The 22999-nt window shown below is 46.1% G+C and overlaps 2 protein-coding genes across 3 annotated transcripts in view; one reads left to right on the top strand and one right to left on the bottom strand.

Annotated features, from left to right (window-relative positions):
* Positions 1–22999, bottom strand: part of LINGO1 (leucine rich repeat and Ig domain containing 1) — a 696168-nt gene that overhangs the window by 389325 nt on the left and 283844 nt on the right. The window lies entirely within an intron of this gene.
* RCN2 (reticulocalbin 2) overlaps positions 1–22999 on the top strand; it is a 1080843-nt gene that overhangs the window by 897371 nt on the left and 160473 nt on the right. The window contains exons 7-8 of the transcript XR_014555155.1: positions 6325–7251; positions 8368–8902. The gene's annotated coding sequence lies outside the window, so the exon portion shown is untranslated. The remainder of the gene's footprint in view (positions 1–6324; positions 7252–8367; positions 8903–22999) is intronic.

The raw sequence follows: 22999 nt of genomic DNA, 5'->3' as shown, positions 1-22999 counted from the left end.
GCACCACCTTTCGGAAATTCACCCTGGATGTCAATTCTGCCTTTGAAATCCTGATAATGTCCAGGAAAGTTGAGACTTATGGCAGCCCTAATATTTTCTCAATTTTTCAACATATGTGGCTTCACCTGAAGTCCTGGTCTGGGGGAAAGGCAGGGTATAAATAAATATGATAACGTCAATACTGTAATGATAATTGTGCCAAGATTCCAAGCAATACTGTATGAGATAAGACAGCAATTCAGTTTGTTAATATTCCTGCAAGCTTTTTCCAAACAACTGTGAGGCTTACCTCCAGGTGCTCAAAAGCACCTGCATCCAGTTTGAAAAGACACCCCACAGAGGGAATGTATGGAGGGTTTATTTAACAAGCATGCACACAGAGCATGGCCCACTAGAGGCCTCAGTCAAAATTAATTTGGTGGTCCCCATTCTCCTGTTTTAATTAGTGCTCTCCCAGGACTCTGCAGAGTCTAGAAGCTGAGTTTCTCTCACCCCCAATCCACCACCACACACACACACACACACACCTCTTTCAGGGTGCAGTGGAATTTATGTACTCAGCAAATTAAATGAACAGGTGCGGGGGAACATGGCAGGATGGATGAGATGACACACTTTTATTTGGTGTGTTAAAAACATTTTATGGTACTTGTTTGTTCTACTTATGCCACCTCTTCCTTCAAATTTCCATCATTTCCTGCCCACTTCTTTAAACTGGGAAAATGCTCTTCAGGGAAGAGATCTGCTGGATTTGGGACTAGATGTGACTGTGGTGATGATCCTGTATCAAGACTGTGCCAGTCGAGAGAGCAAGAGATGCTTCAATGCTATTTGATTCAACAAAATAAAGAAATCACTGTCTGAAAAAAGCGAGTAGCACTGATTGGCTAGCTTTCTTTAAAGTAAAATAAGTTTTAGGGGAATCATTTCACTTTCAGTTGGTGCAGCCCAATCACATATTCAAGAAAAGCCAGGCTAATGTGCTCCTGCCTTAACCAAAAGAGTCACGCAGTGGACGATGCAGTGATTACTGTGGAAAGAATATCCTGAGTTGGACTCATCCAGCACCTTCTCTCCTCCAGGCTAAGCAGTGCAATCCTGCAGAAGTCTACTCAAAAGTAACCCCCATAGTCCAATGGGACTTGCTCCCAGAAAACTGGATGCTGGGTTGCAGCTTCCCTCTGTGGTCTTTCTAACTGAGCCTGCTTTCTGATCTGGAGGAGGAAACTGGGGTAGGAGGAGCCTTCTCCTGATGCAATTTTCTTCATGGATTCTGGGCTCCCGAATTACCTGGTCTGATTGATGAAGTGGCACCACAACACCAGCATCCTGCCCATTTTTGCTGTTGCTGATGATTTCCAGGCATTGTATGTGCAATGTGTGCACAGTTCTGGGTTGTTGTTTTTAAGGGGGAGGCTTTCAGAAGGCACAAATGCCTTTCCCCAAACCCCATGAGCCATATTAATCACCCCAGCTCCTCCTTCCCCACCCCGCTGTCCCTGGTCCATACTCACTGCTTCCTCAGGGTGTCCCAGCCAGTCAGGGATTCTACAAGGAGCAGACTGATGTCACAGCAGCATGCAGCCAACCAGATTTGCTGGCATGGTTATGCCACTGAAGGCTTATGGGAGCTAATGTTTTATGACCACTATTAAAGTCATTCTAAATGAGTGCAGGGAGGAGAGGGAACAGCCCTGTTGCTAGGCAATGGCCCTGTTCTCGCAAGGCAGGCAAGGAACATTTTCACACCTTTCTCAAATCCCTGCCTCAATGATCACCAGAAGAGGGGGATGCTTTTCAGAGCAGAGGGAGGGATGTTTGGGAAAAGCAACCCCCCCTTCCCATTTTGGATCAGTCCCAGTAATATGACATGGTACGACAGAGCCTGTAAGATGTTATAAGATGGACAAAATGCAGAAACATGAGATCACTGCAAAGCCAAGGCTTCTGCTTGGGTGCAAGCTTTGACACAGAAGCAATAAATAAGCCAAGTCAGGATTTTTTCTGTAACCTTCACAGCAAGGACTGTGCATACTAGTGAACACGTAATTACCTGTATAAATTGTAACAAGTGGGCAGGCTGCTAAGGAGCCAATAAATCTTGATTCTTATGAACCTCACTTCCCTGCACTCAAGATTGACTGCAGCCACTCTTAATTGCAAAGCATGGAACTGCATGCCCCACATGCAAAAGCATTTCTGAATGAAGCACAGCAGGGAGATCTTCAGCACATTGAAGAACCTTCAAAAGAACTGGGGCCACAGAGGTGAAGAAAGGTAAATGCTGGGATGTAAAGGTTAGAATGTCTAGCAGCAATTAACTGCAAAACAGTTGCTCCAACCAAGGACTCATGGGCAAGGTAGGGAAGACAGTCTGCCTGAGTTTGGCCAGAAACTTGAGGTAAGAAAAATCTAGTCCTCAGCTGTCCAAGGAGCAGGGCATGGAATGTATCTATGCTCAATGAGCTCCCTAGGGCAACCACAGCCACTTCTCCTTAATTAACTATGCAACTATTCAACAGAGTAGGGATGGGGAACTCCTGGCTCAGGGGCCAAATGCAAAGCCCCCAGCCCTTACTGTCTGGCCCTCAGAACTCCCAGGGCCACACACCCCTCCTCAGTCTTGCCATGCACTCTCCTTGAGTATTTTTGTCTCACTAGGACGTGCCTTTGAACACAGATGGTGATTCTTGCTTGCCTAGATGGAGGGGAGAGAGGGGAATGTTTTGCTCCTGGCTCCATCCAACACTGGCATGTGGCCCTTAAAAGCTTGCTTTAGAAAGGAAGGTGGCCCTTAGGCTGCAAATAAATTACCACATCCTTGGTAGGATAGTCAAGCTAGCAGCTTGACAAGGATCAAGGCTGGCTTATGTGAAAAGCAAGAGCCTCCCACACCTTGCTGCCCCCACAAATTCATAAGCAAAAAAAAATGCATATGCAGAAATAGACCGTATTGGCTGCTGAAACTTTATTCAGTCCTGGCAATGTGAGCAAGGCCCTCCAATGGAGTAGAGACCAGCAACAGATGAGCTTAGCCAGGCAGGTCACATGGCCCTCAGAGCTCCATGTCCTCCATGACCACATTTGCCACCTGAGGCAGATGCCTCCCTCGGCCTAATGGTAGGACCAGCACACCCTTGAGCAGCAGTTTGGCTGGGGCTGAGGGTTTTCAGCCTGCATTCCTTGCCCCGATACACACAGCATGTCTGGTGGTGCTGTGAACCAGGAAGCTACCTGATCCCCTTGAGGGACCAACAGACTCACCAGTACATAGCAGCCTTGAACTGCTTGAGCTAGTGATCCATTCCTTCTGATTCCTATACAATATTACGTAATCTTGACCTCTCAGAGTAAAGTGAGGTTTGGAATTTAGGACTGAGTCCAGAAAAGTCATTGTGCCAGAAGAATGCCTTCCACTGGTGAAGTGGAGGTTGCCCTCACACACCACCCTGCTCCTCAATGACACGCCTCAAAATTTGGTCCAAGGGGTTGAGGAAGACTCCAGCGTAGAGCTGTGTGTGCACATGGTGGTGGGGAATGCAGAAGGCCGGGAGCAAGAGTAAGTTTTGTTGCAGGAACAGATGTTGCTCTGACCACGATGTGTATCCCAGATCCCTCCCTTTCCCCTCAGCTATCCAACGAATTCTGCACTTCCTCCAAAATTATGACATGCTTCTCAACATGTATCAAAGTACATCTTTAAATACATATTTTGAGAGAAAATAACATTTCAACACTTTTAAAAAATCACAGATTGATGCAAAAGCAGATGGAAACTGAATTATGGGTAAAAACATGCAGATGTGACATGGACTGAGAACACAGAATCATCTATTCCTGGCTCAGAATAAGTCATGCTATTTCCACTCAAAAACAGAGAATAGCTGGGCTTATTGCTGAGCCAATGCAATTCGATTTCTGAGCCAGAGAAGAATCCAGGTGAGTATTAGAAGCCCCTGAGACTTGCTTTCCTACAGCAAAAGTATGAGTCTTGGCCACATCCCCAGCCTGAACAGCTTTGAAGGTCTTCTTGGGCAGGATGGCAAAGAAGATAAAGCTGATATATAGATAGAGCAGCAAGACTGGTTAAATATTCAAATAATATTAATTACTTCAGATGCTGACCTCTTCATGTTTTAAAAACACAAAACCAGACCTGAAAGGAATATTTGGCTTGTCAGCTCTTTTCTCATTTAGCTTGCATTTTATGCTCAATAGGATACCATGCACTGCACGGATGTTTTCAGGGAGCCATCTACAACGATCTCTTTCATGTCAATTGAAGTATGACTGTACTTAACCATTTTGCCCACATGCACATGCCTTGTGCCATTCTGTAGTAGCTAGTACTGACAACACGCTGTCACTTCTATGGAAAACTCAAGTCCTCAGGATGAGCTGGTTAATGTCAGATACACTGCAGGACTCAGAGCCTGGGGAAGCTCCTTGGGAGATACTAGAACTCTGGAAATTCACTGCCACAAGACAAGACACACATTAGATACAGCTCTTCCCTTTGTCCAACTGCCTACATTCCAGATATGCCAACGACGGAGATTTCTGCACAGCCACTGTAGGTTCTCTCCACTGTGGGCTGGTTTATGTCGGTTCAAGGTCACATTCCTGCCAGGCAAAGTGCTCAAGGAGGGAGCAGGCAAGGAGTGCTGAGCAGCATGTTATGGGGAATGTCCCCAAGGCCAGATGAAGAAGTCGAAAGGCTTCCCAGCATTTTGCTGTAATTCTCCAGCACTGTGAAGGTGTCAAATAAAATAATATTTATTGTTGCTACTGCATTTCAACATTATCTTTAGTGCTTTTGTAAGCCAACTAGTGTGCTAATACAGGGGAAAGGCGGGGTGTTCATTTGTCATAGAAGTCAATAAGCCCAGCTACCATGCTCTGCCATGGGTTCCATTTCTTAGCCACTGTACAAAACGACAACCTGGGAGAAGGTTGGGAACCCACAACTGAAGCCACAGATGACTCTGTCTATGTTCCTTGCATGCTCCATTTTCATCTATTGGTGGCACTTGGCATGCCCAGAGCTGAGAAAAATGGCAGGAGAAGCGTTAATTTGGGCCAGTCTCTAGCCATGGTGATAAATTTGCCAGGGATCCAGGCATTTCATGCAGCTGCTTCTCTCCCTGTCAGCATGACAATGTGATTAATTTTCTGTGCCAATTAAGCTCATTTATCACAGCCATGTGACTCTGGCATACCCTGCAGGGAAGGAAGGGAAGATGAAAGGAGAAAGTGAATGAGAGAACTGCAGGGAAATAAAGGAAGGCAAGGTAAAGGGACCCCTGACAGTTAAGTCCAGTTGCAAAATGACTCTGGGGTTGTGGCGCTCATCTCGCTTTACAGGCCGAGGGAGCCAGCATTTGTCTGCTCCACAGACAGTTTTACTGGGTCATGTGTCCAGCATGACTAAGCCGCTTCTGGCGAAACCAGAGCAGCGCACAGAAACGCCGTTTACCAGAGTGGTACCTATTAATATACTTGCCTTTTTGGCATGCTTTTGAACTGCTAAGTTGGCAGGAGCTCACCCCGTCATGGGGATTCGAACTGCCGACCTTTTGATCGGCAAGCCCAAGGTTCAGTGGTTTAGACCACAGCGCCAACTGCGTCCCTATAAAGAAAGGCAAGAGGGAGCTAATTCTAAGCTTAGGATGGGGACCAGCAACCCTCCCTGTCTTGCTGGGCTCCAGCTCCCATCAACCTCAGCCAGCAGGGCCAATGCTCAGGGATGATGGGATCTGGAATTTAGGAACACCTGGTTCACCACAGGTCCTCGTCCCCGTCCCCCCCGGTCTAGAGGAAGAGTGGGCTCAATTCAAGCTGTATCACCATCATCTTCTGTGGCTGATTACATGAAGGGGAAGAAAAAAACGGCAGGGGAAATGTGCCTCATCAGAAACACTTGGCACAATCTGGGGGAAAAGGGAAGCAGAATGATAATAAGGCCAAAGAACCCATTCGGTTTGCTTGTTTTTTTCTATTTCAAGAGATATGCTCAATATCATAAGGACAGAAGAGGCTGCCAGATCAGGCCCTACTTAGGGCACACCCTGAGCCTTGCATTCAGCCTGAATCCTTCCCAAACTTGTCTTGCTTCAGGATGTCCAGACTGAAAACTTGCCCTGCACTCAGCTTGAGTTTGGTCTGGCCTGGCTTTGCTTTGTCACAGAGCAGGACAACAGCTCCTTTGGTGACTTCTCACCTCAGGTTGTGAAAACCTCAGCTAATGACAGAAATCAGGGGAGTGGAATCTGATAACTGTTGGAAAGTAACATATTCTAGTCAAAATCAGCCCCACCCTCCTAGAATCATAGAATCATAGAGTTGGAAGAGACCACAAGGGCCATCAAGTCCAACCCCCTGCCAAGCAGGAAACACCATCAGAGCACTCCTGACATATGGTTGTCAAGCCTCTGCTTAAAGACCTCCAAAGAAGGAGACTCCACCACACTCCTTGGCAGCAAATTCCACTGTCGAACAGCTCTGACTGTCAGGAAGTTCTTCCTAATGTTTAGGTGGAATCTTCTTTCTTGTAGTTTGGATCCATTGCTCCGTGTCCGCTTCTCTGGAGCAGCAGAAAACAACCTTTCTCCCTCCTCTATGTGACATCCTTTTATATATTTGAACATGGCTATCATATCACCCCTTAACCTCCTCTTCTCCAGGCAAAACTTGCCCAGCTCCCTTAGCCGTTCCTCATAAGGCATCGTTTCCAGGCCTTTGACCTATTTGGTTGCCCTCCTCTGGACACGTTCCAGTTTGTCAGTGTCCTTCTTGAACTGTGGTGCCCAGAACTAGACACAGTACTCCAGGTGAGGTCTGACCAGAGCAGAATACAGTGGCACTATTACTTCCCTTGATCTAGATGCTATACTCCTATTGATGCAGCCCAGAATTGCATTGGCTTTTTTAGCTGCCGCGTCACACTGTTGGCTCATGTCAAGTTTGTGGTCAACCAAGACTCCTAGATCCTTTTCACATGTACTGCTCTCAAGCCAGGTGTCACCCATCTTGTATTTGTGCCTCTCATTTTTTTTGCCCAAGTGCAATACTTTACATTTCTCCCTGTTAAAATTGATCTTGTTTGTTTTGGCCCAGTTCTCTAATCTGTCAAGGTCGTTTTGAAGTGTGATCCTGTCCTCTGGGGTGTTAGGCACCCCTCCCAGTTTGGTGTCATCTGCAAATTTGATCAGGATGCCCTTGAGTCCATCATCCAAGTCGTTGATAAATGAGGCACATTTCCCCTGCCGTTTTTTTCTTCCCCTTCATGTAATCAGCCACCGCTACCTATCTGTAATTGATAAAGATGTTGAATAAGACCGGGCCCAAGACAGAACCCTGTGGCACCCCACTAGTCACTCTTCTCCAGAATGAAGAGGAACCATTGATGAGCACCCTTTGGGTTCGGTCAGTCAGCCAGTTACAAATCCACTGAGTGGTAGCATAGTCAAGACTGCATTTTACCAGCTTTACCAGACAGTTCTCTTTCTCAAGCCCTGGGAGGAAGACCTTTCATTGCCTACAGACAGCCACCCAGTCTTAAACAACTCCTAACCCACAATAATACTACAACCAGACCTAACACGGACACTGGCACCAGAGCCTGCAATAAACCCAGATGCCAACTTTGCTGCCACATACACCCGGACAACACCATTACTGGCCCCAACAACATCACACATACCATCTCGGGACTATTTAATTGCTCATCGTCTAACATTGTGTATGCCATCAAATGCCAACAGTGTCCTTCAGCTCTCTATATTGGACAAACAGGCCAGACCTTACGCCAAAGAATAAACGGACATAAATCGGACATCAGGAATCACAAGACAGAGAAACCAGTAGGAGAACACTTCAATCTCCCAGGACATTCTATACAAGATCTCAAAGTAGCTGTTTTACTACAAAGGAATTTCAGAAATAGACTGGAAAGAGAAGCTGCTGAATTACAACTTATCACCAAACTTAAAACCATGGAGAAACCTGGCCTGAACAAAGACCTTGGATTCTTATCTCATTATACATGACAAAGCCATTTTTCACCTTTTCACCCCTTGCTTCTTCCTGTAAGACCTATTGCAGTCGTTAAGAGTCGTCAACAGGCTCATCACAGCTATCTGCCAATCACCCATTCCCACCAGCCTTCTGAGTAATACCCCTCCCCACCTTCTCACTATATAGAAGGGTCTGGAAACTTCTGTTTCAGTGTATCTGAAGAAGTGTGCATGCACACGAAAGCTCATACCAAGAACTGACTTAGTTGGTCTTTAAGGTGCTACTGGAAGGAATTTTGTTTTGTTTTGACTATGGCAGACCAACACGGCTACCTATCTGTAATTGATAAAGATGTTGAATAAGACCGGGCCCAAGACAGAACCCTGTGGCACCCCACTAGTCACTCTTCTCCAGGATGAAGAGGAACCATTGATGAGCACCCTTTGGGTTCGGTCAGTCAGCCAGTTACAAATCCACTGAGTGGTAGCATAGTCAAGACCCCATTTTACCAGCTTCTTTACAAGAATATCATGGGGCACCTTGTCAAATGCCTTGCTGAAATCAAGGTAGGCTACATCCACTGCATTCCCTTCATCTACCAGGCTTGTAATTCTGTCAAAAAACGAGATCAGGTTAGTCTGACATGACTTATTTTTCAGAAATCCATGCTGACTATTGGTGATCACAGCATTCCTTTCTAGGTGCTCACAGACTGTTTGCTTAATGATCTGCTCCAGAATCTTCCCTGGTATTGATGTCAGACTGACTGGCCGGTAATTATTTGGGTCCTCTCTTTTCCCCTTTTTGAAAATAGGGACAACATTTGTCCTCCTCCAGTCTGCCGGGACTTCGCCTGTTCTCCAGGAATTCTCAAAGATGACTGCCAGTGGTTCTGAGATCACATCGGCCAGTTCTTTTAATACTCTTGGATGCAGTTCATCTGGTCCTGGAGACTTGAATACATCTAGACTAGCCAAGTATTCTTGTACTATCTCCTTAGTTATTCTGGGCTGTGTTTCCTCTGCTGAATCATTTGCTCCAAATTCTTCAGGTCGAGCATTGTTTTCTTTATCGGAGAAGACTGAGGCAAAGATGGCATCCTGCTTCTCTCATTCGATTAAGGTCTCCTTTCTTCCCCCTTCCCCCCTTCTGCTGCTGCCAGTGCAGCTCATTTGCTCTGAGTCTCCCCACAACTCTTGTTGAAGTGTCTTCTGTTGTTTCTTCCAGCCCTCTGCAAGGCTGTAAGGGTGGGATGGAAGCCCTCCCAGCTACAAAGCCATTCCAGAAGGCACCGTTATTATATCGTTACTGCCATGTTGGAAGTCTCGCTTGAAAGCAATCCAGAACATCCAAGTCTTCAGGCTGCTTTCTCTCCATTCATTCAGGAACTTGCTTGCAGCTGTCAGGTCATAAAGGAGGAACGAGCTTCCCTGGCTTCCCTGCGTTGACACCACATGCTGACCTTCCCGTCTGGCCCAATACCGACCCTGCTGAAATCCTAGAATTGATAGCTGAGCTGAAAACTGGTAAGGCCCCTGGGCCAGATTTGGTCCCAGTTGAGGCCATAAAGCTTCATTCTGCATGGTGGGCAGGGACCTTAGCTAAAACGTTCGACACAATAAATACCACTGGCTTAATACCAGGAACGTGGAAGGAGGCCATTATAATTCCTATCTACAAAAAAGGCCCTCCCGGTGACCCAGGGAATTATCGGAATATCAGTCTGCTATCGTTCATTGGGAAAATATATGCCCGTTTTTTGCTGACAAGGTTGATGAAGTGGTCAGTTGAGGCTGACCTGATTGGACATGAGCAAGCTGGATTTAGATCAAACCGATCCACAACAGACCAGGCAATTATTCTTTATCACTTAGCCCGGAAATACTCGACACCTCGACGGGACCAACTTTGCATAGCTTTCATAGATTTGAAAGCTGTGTTTGATAGTATTCTGAGGAAATTACTATGGGATAAACTTGCCTGTTGGGGAATAGATAGAAGGCTCCTGTGGCTTATCTCCCAACTTCATGCCGGGTCCGTGACCAGGGTGAGAATATCCCCTGCTGGCGACCTGACTAACCCAGTGCCAGTAAATAAGGGTGTACGCCAGGGTTGTATTTTAGCGCCGCTTCTTTTTAACTTATTTATCAGTGATATGAGGAACCCATTAGCCGTCGCACAAAAATTTATCCACATCCCTCGCATAGCTGATTACCGTTGTCCTTTACTTCTCTACGCAGATGATGCGGTACTACTCTCTTACTCCAGAGTGGGTTTAAGGAGGGCACTAAAGATTTTTGTGACATATTGCCATTCTAATCATCTGTCTATCAACTATACCAAGTCTAAAGTACTGATATTTTCAAGGAGTCGAAAACTTTATTCATGGAAGCTGGAGGGCACGAAAATTGAACAAGTACATAAATTTAAATACATAGGAATTTATTTTCAATATAATTTAGGGTGGAAAGCGCACATTGAATATCTTCAAAACAAGACAAAAGCCCTATCACACTCCCTCCTCCGTTTTTTCTACTCTGAGGGGGCCTTATTCATCCCTGCGGCCTTGAAAGTGTATAGCATCAAAGTGATGGCCACAATGGCCTATGCTGCACCTTTATGGGCTGCCTTTGCAAACCTCTCACCTTTAGAGACACTTCAAAGCCAATTCTTACACCGACTTTTAAAATTACCAACATGTGTAAGTAATGCGGCTATTCGCTTAGAAATGAAGATCCCCTCAGTGGAGTTAGTTATATGGAGGAGAGTTTTGATCTATTGGATATCCCTATGGCATAAACCCCCGAACCACTATCTAATTCAATGCATGTGGCGGGATGACTTCACAAATTTGTGGTCAGGAAAAATCCATGCCAAATTGCTGTCCTATGAGATCTCGCCCACTGAATTGCTCAAACTGGATCTAAATGTGGCAAAAGGTGTATAAATCAAAGGCTGGATGATGCGGAGCTATACCAAAATTTCGTAGCTGGTGGTGGAGCCTGCTGGCCGTTAAATTTCGGCATAACCCCTATCTACCGTGCTCCGTCCTACTTAACATCGCTTATGGCTGCGTCTCACCGATATGCCTTCATTAGAGCTAGGTTCAATGTATTTCCAACAAACGTGCTGAGACATAGATTCACTAAGGGCCAAGTCCCTTCAATGTGTGCTTGTGAAATGAAAACATCTGAATCTCTACATCATGTTATGTTTATCTGCCCTTTGTACAGTTAAGCCCGTGCTAGTATACTAAACCCCATAATCCAGCCTACGGCTGACAACCCAGTAGACCTACAGCTTGCCTGGGTTTTTCAAGATGTGGATCCTTATATTACCCTACAGGTTGCTAAATTCCTAACAGCCGTCCTCTCGTACAAGAGACGGAACGGAATGTTAGCTGATTATTGATAGTTATAAGAATTTTCTATAATGACACCAGATATTGATTTTAGCGTAGTGCCAAAATTTTTTAATCTTAATCTTAAACTTTTTATGAATGGCTAATATCCGTCCTTGTGAGTTGCGAACTGTGTTATACTACTTGTGGTTTGTACGAGTCCGCTGTTTTATTTGATTTGTTTTGTTGTGTTGTGTTTCATGATGGGCGTAAAGCCGAATAAACATTTGTTGTTGCAGAGGCACTGCAGGCTATTAGAAGAATCTCAGGGTTAGTTCAGATGGCAAATTCCAACAGAATGAAGGATGTCACGAGTGAACAATCTATATAATAGTCAAAGAGATCCCGTGCATTTTGAGTTCTTCCCTGTTTGTTTTCTTCCTTGTGTTGACCACAGTGACCTTGGAAGTCACCGATGGGATGCAGCAGCCACATCTGACCGTGGACCTGTTCACTCCCAGCCTTCTCCCCTGATCACAGGCAAGAGGGCCAAGAACAGCTTCAGACTCATCGGATGGAGTTGATTTTTCCTCCCCGCACTGCACAGTGCCCATAGCTGGAGGGAGCTAGTTCATTCAGTCAGCCCCTGCCCAAGGCAAATATCTTAAAAACAGGTCTGGTTGACCACAGTAGGGATGTAAGAGGAATGGAAATGGCGAGTGTTTGCTTATTCACCCCTTGGTGAAATCAGTCCAGCAAATATGGTTACACCTCCCAGTGTTTTGATTTTCCAGGGACAGTCCTGGAATCACAGAAGCCATCCTGGTTTCTGATTTGATCCTGGAATTTCCTGGTTTTCCTTTTTCCCTTTCCTCCACCTCTTGGAGAACAAGTGGTGTGTGATTTTGTGTGTTTAGGTGTAAAAACAGAGTCCTGTTTAAGCTGAAAATAAAATCCCTGCACCAAATGAAGGAAATGGTGAAGTCCTACCTATAATTATGTAGGAAAAGGTCACCAGTCCACTTTATATTTTTAATGGCAATTCTTCTGCAGCCAGCCATTTCTTAGGAAGCATGTGAAGTGTTTATTCCTTCATTGTAAATGGAAACTTACACTGCCTACTCAGAAGTAACTCCCACTGTATTCAGTGGAGCTTACTCCCAGGTAAGCGGTAAGGTGCAGCCTTATACTTCAATCTTAGGCACCAACTCCCAGGGGCCCTGGGTGCCTGAGCACCCACAAAATTCCCCATGAAGAGGCCTGGGCTGGTGATAGAAGAGGGAATAGTCTAAGTCGGTTGAAGCCGACTTAGAAAGCTTGGACTCCACCCTTTCCTTACTGGACAAAATGGTCCATGTGACAAGCCCTCCCCAGAAAAGGGAGGGGGCAGTGGCAGTGCCTGGTCTGAGCATAAGGAGTAGCTGAGCTCTATTGGGTTTAGCATTTCTAGTTGTGCTCCTGGTTTTGCCTCCAAGGTTACTGATTGCCGTTGGATTCTGGCTCCCCAGCTCCTGGCTTTCTCCCAGATTGCTGCCCACAGCCCAGGCCTCATCATAGAATTGGAAGGAAACCTGAGGGTCATCTAGCCCAACCCCCTGCAATGCACGGATCTCAGCTATAGCATCTATGACCCAACCTCTGGGTCCACCACCTTCTGAGGAAAACTGTTCCACTATCAAACAGCTCTTACTGTCAGAAAGTTCTTCCTGGCGTTAAGCGTTAAGAATCTCCTTTCCTTTCCAATGAAGTAAGCCATTGGTTTCAGTCCTAACTTCCAGAACAGGAGAAAACAAATTTGCTCCCTCCTCCATGTGGCAGCCCTTTAGGTATCTGAAGCTCGTTGTCTACTCTATCCTACCTCCTCCCAAGATCCTCTTTTTAAGGCTAAACATACCCAACTCTCTCAACCCTTCATCATCAGGCACTACCCAGCGTTATATAGAAATACCCAAAACATCTCTTCCAAAAGCAATATGGGGTGAATTAGGAACAGTTTAAAAAAAACAACAACACAGGGACAACTATTCTAAAAAATAGGAACCTTTTGGAATTTATGCATTAAAAGAACAACCCTAATTAGATCTTCCCAGGACTACAAAGTACTGCAAAAATAATTATTCTGTCCTCAATCGATTAATTCACTGCTTACTTGATTAAGTAGCAAAATAATTACTGAGAAAACCAACACAGCTTTAGCCAACAGAGTTCATTTGTTACAGCTACTTTTTTTAAAAAAATGTCTTCACATTTTTTCACTCCCCCCAATGTAACTCTTACAATTATATTAACCAATCAATCTAATGATGCAACGAATATCAGCTGAGCTCTGATTCTGTAGATCAGTGGTTTCTAAATTTTCTGCCTTGAGGGAACCCCTCCCTTCACTGACTCAGACCCAAACTACACAACACTAAAGTGATGTGTTCAATTTTTCATGTAAATGAAAGCCCTGATGTGTGTGTGTGGCTTATCAGGCTTGGGGCAGCAGGAGTGGGGAGATGATTTTCATTCTTTCCCTTCCACCTACTGTGATCTTGATAAATCTCTCCCTGAAGTTGTTATCTACATTGGAAAAATTTCCCACCCAGTGCAAATTCAGCTGGGGATCATTTTTGCTACAATTGCAACAGAAATTGAATGGGAAGGGTTAAACTTTCCCATCCCTACAGTCCTGAAAGCTATTCATTGTCCCCTCTTCCCCAAACATAGCCTGTTATTTGCACTTGTAGAAAGGCTAAACATTTACAGTCAAACCAACGTGATCCGTGCGGGAGGCAGGTTCACAACCCGCAGCGTTTGCAATCTGCAGTGCTGCGTCTGCACACACGTGTGACGCGATTCAGCACTTCTGTGCATGCACATTACGTCATTTTACACTTCTGCCTGTGTGCAAGCGCCGAAACCTGGAAGTAACCCATTCCACTACTTCCGGGTTTGGTGCGGTCCGCAACCCGAAAACGCTCAACCCGCAGCGTTCGTAACCCAAGGTATGACTGTAATAGGGTACATTTCACTTTCATCTGCTGAGGACCCTTGAGCAGTTCTGCTACAAATCTTCAGTCCAGTGCAGAAGGCTCTGTGCCATGTTCTAGGGCACACTCTCTACATTGGTCTCGCCTCCTGGCTCACTCACAGGAACTCAGTGGCAGTTAAGTAGTTAAGTACTGTTGTGCATGTACCAAAGAGTATCCTGAGAAGGAGGACAAATTTAGTGGAATTCTTCACTGCACAGATTCAGCAGCTCCCAACAAGAGAAGATAATGAGATGAATTCTATATTTTCTCTTGTGTAGCTCACAAGACAGCAGATTGGGATGGAAACCTACTCCCAGGTGGTGTCACATATGACTGGGCGTAGAAGATTGTATAACAAAACATTTCTCCAAAGTAACATTGAATAAAACTGTGCACACAGAAAACAAGATTTCATGGGGGAGGTGTCTAGGTGAGCCTTCTCCCTGAGGTGTCAGCTTTCTGTGCGCAGAGAAACATTAATGCATAAAATCTCCAATCTATAGTCACCAGTGGTTGAGTCCAGGAAAAGTTTAACTTCCCTATGTAAGATTAATACTATTGCTACAAGTTTGTCATGGCCTTTGGCTAGAACAATAAACTTAGGAAATATAATATATTAGATTGGTGTGAACTGAGTTTCTCTTGCTGTAACTAGATGAGACATTGATTCCTGCATTCCAGGGGGTTGGACTAGATGATCCTTGGGGATCCCTTCCAACTCTATGATTCTATTAGCAACTTGTGATCACCTGTCTTCTTTCTTTAGGAAGATTAAAGAGCTTATCTTTGTGGAGTGAGGCTGTTGCTTCCTGAATTGGGTTCACTTACTTCCAGGGGCATCACCTGCTACTTGACCCAAACTGATATGTGAAGTCAGGGGCGTCTTACCCATAGACATTAGTGGTGTGGGGCACCAGGGCGCCAGATTTTGGAGGGCGCCACAGGCTGAGTGTCTGGGAAGGAGAGGCAGGGCGCGCTCCCTTCCCCGCTCTGGGGCAGCCCAGTCTCCTCCTCTCAGCTGCCCATCGGAGCGCGCTGTGTCCGGTTCAGGGAAGCCTCTTTGCATCCCCTCCCGCTGGGGCTGCCTGGGCGCCTGGCGGGTGCAATCGGGGGAGGGCACGGGCCGGGCGGGCGTGTCTGTCCCGACCATCTCTGGCGCATCGCTGCCTGCGCACCTCCCTGCGGAGTCTCCGAGCGGAGCAGGGAAGCGCCCTGCGCAATCCCGGCACCGAGCAAGGGTGGGACAGCCGGCGAGCCACCTGATCTGCTTGCTGGCCCTCCTGTCGTGCGGACTTCCCTGGATGGGGGCAGGTAAGGGGTGCTGGGCGCTTAGAGGGAGGCTTCACGGGAGGCCGCCTGGGCTGCGATCCGGGCGCCTCTTACTTACGTGCAGCTCGTGTCGGACCACGCGATGCAAATGAGCCGCACCGAAGTCCCCCCCTTAAAAAAGGTCAACAACTCTGGGAAATGGGGGGGGGGGGCACCGGAGAGATATTTGCAACACGGCGCCAGATATGCTTAAGACGGCCCTGTGTGAAGTCATCCTATTTACTATCTGATCCCTTATTGGCTGAGATTGTCTATGTGGTGACCAGTCAAGGAAGAAGATGCAGTGAATATAAGAAGAGGCTGCCAATGGCTCATCTAGTCCTGTGTCCTGTTCTCACCGTGGCCAACCAGATGTATGTGGGAAACCAGCAAGCAGGATTTGAACACAAGAGCACAACCCCCTCATGTCTTTTCCAGCAACTGATATTCAAAGGCATAGAGCCTCCAGCACTGGAGGCACAGAATAGCCATTCTGGCTAGTAGCCATTAATCACCCTCTCCTCCATGAATTTGTCTAATCCTCTTTTAAAGCCATCAAAGTTTGTGGCCATCGCTGCCTCCTGAGGACCAAGCTCCATCGTTTACCTATGTGCTACATTAGAAAGTACTTTCTTTTATCTGTCCCAAATCTTCCAACGTTCAGCTTCATTGGATGTCCATGAGTTCTAGAGAGGAAACTAGGAGCAAAATAGCTGCAGAAAATAAGTATAATGGCAGCAAAGATTTGCACTATTTAGGCTTTGAGAATCTGCAAGACATGGATCATGGAGCATTGATCATAGATCACGAAAGAGGAGGGATTGACAAGGGGCTCATCACCAGCAGCAGGTGCCTAATGTTGCTGACCCTTGGCACCAGTGCTGTCTGTGAATGAATGGGCAAAAGCTCATTCTGCTCCTCACTGCATGCAAGGGAAGGTGACTCAAAGCTCCCTTTCACGGTTAGCATTAAACAGTGTTTGTTGTTGCATCCAAACACAGCAAACAATGGCTTGTTCAAATCAGTTAGTTAACTAGCCAGTATGTCAACATTCAATCTTGCTGGTCCAATCCTCTCACTTGCTGGCAAACTGAGCTTTGATATCTTGGTTTGTTAACCAACAGAAGTACTCTCTCCACCATGTCTGATTGAACCAAAGGGGGCAGTTCTCCCTGGTAGAGTGCCCAGAAGTAGTGATACTGCAGCTTGCATTAACTCCCATGGCTCCCACCATACTGCTAGCAGAACCAGAGGGTTGGCAGGTTGGCACACAAAAAAAGGAATAGATCTGGCACCCCTGATTTAAAGCTCTGCCTGGGAAAACATTTCAATTCCCCTTTACAATAATTTTGACAGGAACCCCAAACCAATAAACCATTTGTCACAACCCTAGTTGACTTTTAACATGCGAGTGTTGCACATGGGGCGTGTTTCATGGCTTATTTTATCTGCACGCAAGTCTGAGAGGGGCTGTTCTGCAGAATTCAGGGGGAGGGTGCTGGTTGCATCCCCTCCAGTTCAGTGGCATTTTCAGTTCTGACTGCAATCATGGCCTATTTGCAGGGAGAGGCGAGCTGATTGCAGAAAACCTTTTCCCTCCTTCTGTCAAAAGGTAATCAGGGCTGTCAACATTGACAGCAGAACCATCTGTTTGACAGAAGAGATCCTCTCCTGCCCAGCAGCCTCATGCATACAGCATCAAATCGAGGTCATCGTGTTCAGGCTTTCAGATCTCTGATGTTAAAGTAGGAATTATTCCAAGGAGTGCTTCACCAACATGCACACATTTCCTTGGGAGAAGCCATGGCACTTAAGCAATCTACGTTTCTAGAGTCAATGTATGACTCTGCCCAGAATCAGAACGGGATTAGATATCTTCTTGGAGAAAGTGGAGAACTCTAGCACTGTCATATACAGGGACTATGCAAGTCAGCACACTCTTTTTCTTTTCCAAGTGACACAGTGGATCTGTGTGTCTGGCTGTTAACCAGGAGGTTGGTGATTTGAGACCCCCCCTCCCCTGGGATGGCTGTGAGCAGGATTCCTGCTTGGCAGGGGGTTGGACTAGATGGCCCTCAGGGTCCCTTCCAACTCAACAATTCTATGATTCTTCTTAAAAGTTTTCTATTTACATATGTTTATTTATAACATAACAAAATATAACAACAGGTGTTAAATATAATAAAAATAGAAAGAGATATCTAGAGCTAAATTTATAGGAACAGATTTCTGTACCCAAAGAGACTCCATTTCTTCATAAAGACATTATTTTGTTACCTGCTGAGTAAGCATACTCAAGGCTGGATGGATTCGTCAAGGCTGCCAATCCAACAGACACCCCACCTGGAAAGCTTGCAGAGAATCCAGTGCAGCCCAACACAACACCCTACCCCAAGATCCAGAACCCCTCCTGCCAACCCCGGCAGAACCAGCCTGAATCCAAGCTGAAACCTGGACTTGAAGACACAGCACATATCTCACAACATCAGCTGTTCCATCTGTGAGTCCTACTTGAGTGGAAGAAGCTGCCACTAAGCTTGCTGGGTCTTACTGGCATTCCAGGAATGTTTGGGTCAGCTGCAAAATCTCAGATTTACTACCTGGATGTTCCTAATGCAGCAGCTCTTCCTTACTGGCTCTCTGTGCTCTGGCTCCTAGTTGAACAGCTTCCTTGTGACATAAACATTTTTAGCTCAATTTAGAGTCATTTTACCAAAATTATTGGTTGGGTCCAGAGATGCGTGAATGGAGAACCACTATGCAATGGGGCTCTCCCCCTCCTCCTCCTAGGGATGGACTGGACGGCTGAATTATGTCCTGTTTTACTCACTGAATGCATAGCTCTGGCCCATCCCATTGGGTCTTATTCCATCTTGCCCCATTGTCCTTATTTTGTACATAAAACACACCATTGCCAAGGCTTTTCGGTGCATTCACTGGCAAAATATGCACTTTGTATGCACTTTTACATAAAGTAATATTTTTGTGCAAACCATTTATGCACTGGGAATGCACAGCAAAATCCAACAAAGTGTACAATCCAAATAGGAGTTTTTGCAAGTTTGGAAGGATCAGATCAGGTCAGTCCACTTTGAAATGCAGATTGGATAGACTTTTCCTCAATCCCTACTTCCTGCAGCACTGTGCACCCTGCAAAAAGACATTCCTAATAATCTCTCACTACCTAGAATGTGACATGGGGTGGGATCCTACAATTGGGGACGTGATGGAAATTGGGAACTCTGTTGGACTCCAGTACTAAAATCTGAAATGCAATCTTTTAATGAAACATCCTCCAAGAACTGGGTTCTTTCTGCTGTCATGAGGTGCTCCCTTGCCTCACCTGCCAATGGTGTCTTATTTGCTCTCTGAACTGCTCTATAAATATGTATTTTTCATGAGAGAAAAATGGTAATCATGTCCCATCGGAAAACACACAGATGCCACCCTGTGCCAAGTTGTTCTGCAGCAGAGAGGAAAGTGGAAAGTAACACAGAGACTTTTGATGATGTTTTTGAGATGGAACATACAAAGTTGCTTAAGGCAGTCCCTCAACTTCTGCTGGTAAAGAGTTAGTAGCATTTTGAATCTCATAGGGTTCCTCTGCTATCAAAAATTAAAAGTAAAGCCGAGCTGAAATTTCTCAAAAAACAGTTTTCTGGGGTTTGGAAACTGGGATTTTTCTTTTTCTTAAACCTCTTAGCAAAAGGAGGTCACTTTTGTTTCTGAATACTATGCACCATATTTGGGTTGCAGATGGTCCCATTCCCTACAGCATGGTATCCCAGAAGGAAAATAGGTGTAGGTTGTGGTCCGGGATACAAAACGGTAGCCAAGCTGCAAAAACACTTTGCACTGCCAGCAAGGCCAAGCATGCAATAGAGGAAAACAGTACCTTAAGGGGGGAAAGAAGTATGGAAATACTACCAAATTAAGATATAAACTGCAAGTTGGGTTGGGTTGCTTTTGTGTGACAAAAGGTGGTCATACATTATGCATGCTTGTTTGTTATGGGTTGAATCTTAGGAACCACAAGTGAAGTTCCATTACAAGAGTGGAACTTTCCATCCTTCCCCACTGTACCTCTAGAAAGTCATTCGCGGGGACTGTAGGACTGTGAAGGAGGTGGATATGGGTGCCACAGCTGTAGGGAGCTGGCCAAAAATAAAGCGCATCATGCTTGGGCGAATGAAAATACCTTTCACGTGCACAAGGTATTCATTGGATCCAATCCAATGTGAGATCCTCCAGCATGCGTATTAATATCTAAAAAGACGCTTCAGCTGGTTCAGAATTTGGCGGCCAGGTTGCTTACAAGGGCAAGACGCTTTGAGCATATGACCCCAATCCTGGTCTGGCTGCACTGGGTGCCAGTTGGTCTCTGGGCCCAATTCAAAGTGCTGTTTTTGACCAGTGAAAAAGTGCTGCTTTTGACCTCAAATGGCCCAGAACCACAAGGTTTTGGAGTTCTGAACTATTCAAACTTGCATCCAAACATTCCCAATATTTTGGAGGCTCTCTGCTCCATGTTATTTCCCCCCATTTTGTATACTGTGTGGAGCAGGGAATATTTTGCTACATCTGTATACGAAAACAGTATTCCACCATCCAGTCCTCAAAAGGCCCAGGTGGCAATACATAGCAGTAGGTACAGAAGGAGGGACAGAGTCACATCCACTTTCAGGCTCATTGTGGCATGCCAGAACAAGAGAGGAGGAGGTAGCAGTGGCAGCGAATACAAGTTTTCCCCTTGTATTCTGGTCATCAGCCAGCCTGCCCTCCCTGCTTGGAGGGTGGAATTGGCTGGTTGCCATGATGGGGCCAAGCAGGGATTTTTTTGGCCTCCTCTGTGACTGGCCTGCAGGAGGGGATTTCATTTCCACCAGCTCCATACTGTAGAACATTCTATGCAAACCTTCCAAGTGTCCCTATTTTTCAGGGACAATCCAGGTTTTACAGAAGCCATCCCAGTTTCTGATTTGATCCTGAAATGTCCCTCTTTTACATAGGATGTCCCTATTTTCATTGGAGAATTGTTGGAGAGTATGTTCTATGGCTTTTTAGATGTGTTTGTGGGATAGGCATTATTGGTTTGTTTTTGTTTCAATATGTATTTTTTATTCTCATTTTGCATTTTTTCTGTTGCAGACTGTCCTGGGATGATATATATATAATTTTTATACCCCCTATACCCATACCCCCCTATACCCACAGGTCTCAGGGCAGTTCACAGAATAAAATCAGAATATAAAACCACAAAATATATAATCGAAATAAAAACAATCCAATAACCCCCCCCCCCCACATTTTTAAAGGGCATAGGAAGTCAATCAAATCAACCAAAAGCCTGGTTAAAACGGAACGTTTTTGAGTGGCAACTAAATGTAAAGGTATGTAATGAAGGCACCAGGCGAGCTTTGCTGGGGAGAGCATTCTACAGTTGGGGAGCCACTGCAGGAAAGACCCGTACTTGTGCTGCCACCCTCTGAAGCTCTCGAGGAAGGGGCACACAAAGAAGGGTCTCAGAAGATGATCTCAGGGCAGTGGCGGAGGAAGGGGGGTGCGGAGGTATTCCGGTGCGGTGGCCCCCCAGACACGCGCCGCGCACCCCCCACGTGCCGGGCATCAAGGCCCCACAGGTGGCTTGTCACGCCTTGCGGGCGGTGTGCCACGCCCCGGGAATGTGCACCACACCCCCCGGAAGGGCGCTAGCCATGCCCCCGCCTGCTCACTGCCCCCGGTAGCAGAGCATGCAGCTTCGCCACTGTCTCAGGGTTCATGTAGGATCATATGGAAAGATGCAGTCCTTGAAGTATTGGGATCCTGAGCCATTTAAGGCTTTATGGGTCAAAACCAGCACTCTGAACTTTATGCATAATAATTGATTAGCCCTCGAGTAGTTAGAGATGCTGCCAGGCGGATTCGGTGTTGAGGCGCTCCTGGCAGCAGCTGTGCGCACACATAGCAAAGGAGAAGTGCTGGGAGTTGCTTGAAGCAGCCAAACGTCCCAGCCTGGCCCTGTGTACAATGCAGAACAACAAATGAATGGAAAGTGGGTGGGGGGGAATCCATTCATTCCAAATTCCCCTCTGACCTCAGTAACACATAAGGCTTGTTCACAAGTTACGCTAAATGCAGGTAGAAGCAGTCCCTACACATACACAAGTGTTGGTGTAAATGAGTGGTGTAAATGAGTGGCATGATGTCTCCCTGCCAGCTGCAAGAAGCCAAGGGAGGAAGTGGTGAAGGGAGTCATGCCCCTTCGCCATTAGTGGTGCCGGGGTTGGCACAGGCTATTGGCTCTAGCACATCTGAAGGAAATTGCCATTATAAGCAAGTGTACAGCACCCCACTGCTTCTTGCTGTGGCCTTTCAAAGCTCAGGGAAGCCCTGAGTGCCTTTGGTTGCTCCCACTGTCAGGGATCATTTCATCTAGGCAGCCATGATGCATCTGAACAGGTGGTATTTTAATTGGAATTTAGGTGTTTAATCTCTCTGTGACAATTCATAACAGAAGCACTTTCCTTAAAGTGGAAGGATAAACAAAACCTCTTTGCTGCAGGAGTAGAGCAGTTCACAAAAAAGAGAATAGAAAATACATAATAAAACAAAAACAAACCAATAATCTCCCTCCCACAAACACATTTAAAAAGCCATAGAATGTTAATCAGCCAAAGGCCTGGTTGAAGAGAAACATTTTTGCCTGATGCATAAAGATATGTAATGAAGGTGCCAGGTGAGCCTCCCTGGGGAGAGCATCCCACAAGCAAGGAGCCACCGCAGAAAAGGTCCATTCCCACACTGCCACCCTCCAGACCTCTTTCAGAGGAGGCACATGAAGAACGGACTCAGAGGATGATCTCAGGGCCCAGGCAGGTTCATATGGGGAGAGACAGTTTCATAGGCTAAAACTAGCACTTTGAATTGGGCCCAGAAACTAATTGGCAGCCCGTGCAGTTGGGCCAGGATCGGTGTTATATGATCAAATTGCCTTGTCCCAGTGAGCAACCTGGCCACTGAATTCTGCACCAGCTGAAACTTCTGAACCATCTTCAGCAGCAGTGTTATGTATAACATATTGCAGTAATCTAACCAGAACATAGACAAAAGAAGTTAGGTTCTCCCTGTCCAAATGGGCCACCAGCTGAAGCTGATGGAAGGCACTCTATGCAGCTGAGGCTGTCTGAACCTCAAGTGACAGCAAAGCATCCAGGAAAACCCCCAAGCTCCCTACCCTCTCCTTCAGATGAAGGGTAACCCCCTCAACCTTCCAGTCATCTGGTCTAGGGAACCACCCACCCACAGTGTCTCAGTCTTAGAA

The sequence above is a fragment of the Podarcis gaigeae genome (genome assembly GCF_964106915.1).
Source record: "Podarcis gaigeae genome assembly, chromosome: 9".
Taxonomy (NCBI): domain Eukaryota; kingdom Metazoa; phylum Chordata; class Lepidosauria; order Squamata; family Lacertidae; genus Podarcis; species Podarcis gaigeae.
Note: the sequence above shows the minus strand (reverse complement) of the source record. Positions and strands in the feature narration are given on the sequence as shown.